Source organism: Crocuta crocuta, unplaced genomic scaffold, assembly GCF_008692635.1.
Source record: "Crocuta crocuta isolate KB4526 unplaced genomic scaffold, BGI_CrCroc_1.0 scaffold1156, whole genome shotgun sequence".
NCBI classification, from domain to species: Eukaryota; Metazoa; Chordata; class Mammalia; order Carnivora; family Hyaenidae; genus Crocuta; species Crocuta crocuta.
The window spans coordinates 65,948-69,199 of record NW_027528862.1 but is presented as its reverse complement, the minus strand read 5'-3'; positions in this window follow the sequence as shown (position 1 = coordinate 69,199).

The window sequence follows — 3,252 nt, the reverse complement described above, 5'->3', positions numbered from 1 at the left end:
ATGTAGCTGGGGATGGGGAGTGAGGAGGAGACAGACTCCATAGGAGTCTGGAGAATCAACTGGTGGGCTCTTGATGCCGTACGTTCTGTGAATTTGAACAAATGTATGGGGACATGCGGCTGTCATTGAGGTGTCACACAGGGTTGCTGCACCGCCCGAAAAATCCTGTGCTCCAGCTCCTCCTCCTCCCGTGACCCGCAACCCTCGGCAACTGCTGCTCCTTTTTCGTCTGCACAGTTTTGCCTTCTCCAGAGTGTCCCTATATATAGTTGGAACCCTCCAGCATGGAGCCTTTTCAGATCGGCTCTTTCACTTCGTACTAATGCATGTAAGGCTCTTCCATGGCTTTTCATGGCTTAGTAGCTCATTCCTCTTTAATGCTAAAGCATATTCCACTGTCTGGCCGCACCACAGCTCACTCATCCGTTCACCTGCCGCAGGACCTCGTGGTTCCTCCCAAGTTTGGGCAAATCAAAAATNTCCTACGGGAAGCACCATCAGGAAACCAGAGAACAAATTCTTTGAGATTCTCGAGTGTGCTTCGGGGACCTTCACAGAAGCCATCTAAGAGGTTACTAAGAAAAGCGACCTCACTGCTTTTCTCCTAATACCAGGATATGCGGCCTACAAGGGAAAGAATTTTTGTTCAGTTCTCAGGCCCTAGTCCTTAGAAATAACTGTCAGGTAAATGGTAGATGCTCCACAGGTATTTTTAAAATCCATGAACGGCTTTATGTTCTCCATAGCATTATTTTGTCTTTTTAAAAATAACATTGTTCCTGCCTGAGGTACCATGCACACACCACAATGCTCACGCTGTTACGATGTGCTATTCTGGGGTTTCTAGTAGATTTGCAAGTTTGTGTATCAATCCTCGCTATCTATTTCCAGAACCTTCGCTTCACCCCCCGGGGGAAATTCACCACCCGCAGAAAGACAACGTGGATCGCACAAGGTAAATGCGCAGCACACCCGGGCCAGGGGTAAACCGGGGTGTTGGCGTCACGAGGCCGAGCACGTTGGGGGGAAGAACGGCAACATGCCTGTGGCTAGATCGAAAGCTTTAAGTACAGAAACCCAGAGATGACATGGACGGCTAGAGTAAGTAAACACCGCCCCCATCTGACTTCCACGGTCAAACTGGGATTTTTTGATGGTGAAGAGCAGCACCCTGATTTCCAGTGTCTGCGTCATCTTGTAACCATGCGTGTCCTGAGAATTCTCTGACCGTCTGGGTTAAACCTATTGCTCACGCTAGCGTTCGATGTGGGGCCTAGTGGCCTAAGGAAGGGAAGCCTGTTCCAGGAAAGGAATTTCCTCGTGTCAACTTCAGAATGCTCACGATAACACAGGGGACACGAATGGCCCAGAAGTCACTTTGATGTGACCGTGGAGTGTACTCACCATGCAGTCAGATGTACCTGCTCATGATTCCTTTCCTTTCCCCTCCCGGGCCTGCCTCTGAGCCCTTCCTACGCTTTACAACCTGGCGCCTTTGGCGAAAAGGCCCTCGGCTGCTTTGCATAACTGGCAGGGCAAATGGAGAAGAGTGGCTTGCAGTCGTGCTCCCTTGAAATTGGTGCAGGCGAACTTCCCCATCCCTGGGAGAAGCTTCTCCCCGCCTCTGTCCCTCCGGCCGGCCCCATCAAAGCCTACAGCCCTAAGTATGGTTTCCTAGGCTCCAGGGAGGCTGGGTCAGGTGGGAGCAGGGGAAGGCCAGGGACTTCCGGCTCCTAGCTCTCTGTCCGTGACCCCATGGGCACAGCCCACCATTCCCACTTGGAGCGCATCTGGAACAGAGCGAGGCTCAACCGTGCAAGTTCTCTGCTACTCTTGGGCTTCCCTGCCCCAGAGCATGTCTCCACTGGGGGCTGGGCCGAGGACCCCACCGGGCGCACCCAAGGTTCCCGAACCAAACCGGAATGGGACAGATGGGAATTTCTGCCTCTGGAAAGCCCACCCAGTCACTCTGAGTAGAAGATAAAAGTTAATGCCTGACAGTGGCCTGCGGGACCTGATGCAGTCTGAGTGCCGGCCCCTTCGCCACTGTTAGGGCTCCAACTCCACCTACCTTCCCCCTTGTGACCTTCTTCACTCCAGCCACACTCATCTCCCTGCTGCTCCTCAACCAGCATACCCCACTCCACATCAGGGCCTTTGCACCTGCTGTTCCTTCTGCCCGCAGTGCTTTTCCCTGAGATATTCTCATGGCTCGCCTTTTGACCACCCTTCAGATCTTTGCTAAAATGCCATCTGGTTATTGAGGTGGTTTGAAATCCAATTACATCACCCTCCCCCCCCACCCCATCCCCCCTGCTTCATTTGTTCCCCTGCACTAAGCCCCTCATTTTCAGCTATTTATCTTATTGCTTTTCTTCTAATACCAGGATACATGGTCCATGAGGGGAAGGACTTTTTTTTTAAGTTTATTTACTGATTTATTTTTCTCTCACCTCTACACCAGCGTGGGGCTCGAACTCATGACCCCAAGATCAAGAGTTGTGTGCTCTTCAGACTGAGCCCGCCAGGCCATGAGGGGAAGGACTTTTGTTCAATTCCTGGTCCCTAGCCCCTAGACATGTCCGGTAAGCAGTCGATCCTCCATAAATATTTTTTGAATACATGAATGCATCTATGCTCTCCCACACCGTTATTTTTTCCTTTCAAAACAATATTTTTTTGATGGATATAATTCACACACCATGATGTTCATCCTGTTAAAATGTACAATTCAGTGGTGTCTAGCATACCGTATCTGCAAGTTTGTGCCTCAATCCTCACCATCTATTTCCAGAACATGTTCCTCACCCCCAAAAGAAACTTCATACCCATTAGCAATCACTCACCACTTACTTCCCCTTTCCCCAGCCACTGGCAGCCACTCATGTACTTTCTGCCTATGGATTTCAACAGTCTGGACATTCCTAACAAACAGAATCATAAAAGATAAGGCCCAGTCTGCGTGGCTTCTTTCTCTTAGCATCATGTTTTCAAGGCTCATCCACGTATCGGGACTTCATATCTTATTTATATTGACATATTTCACATATCAGCTTAAAGTGCATAATTCAGTGGTTTGTAGTATATTCAGAAGGCTGTGCTAATTATCAACACTATCTAATTTCAGAGTATTTCCTCACTCTCAGAAGAAATCCCAGACTTGTTAGCCATTACTCCCCATTCTTCCGGCCCCCCAGGGCCATTATGATCCACAATGTATAGGATTATGTATACTCCCTTTCAGTACAGGAG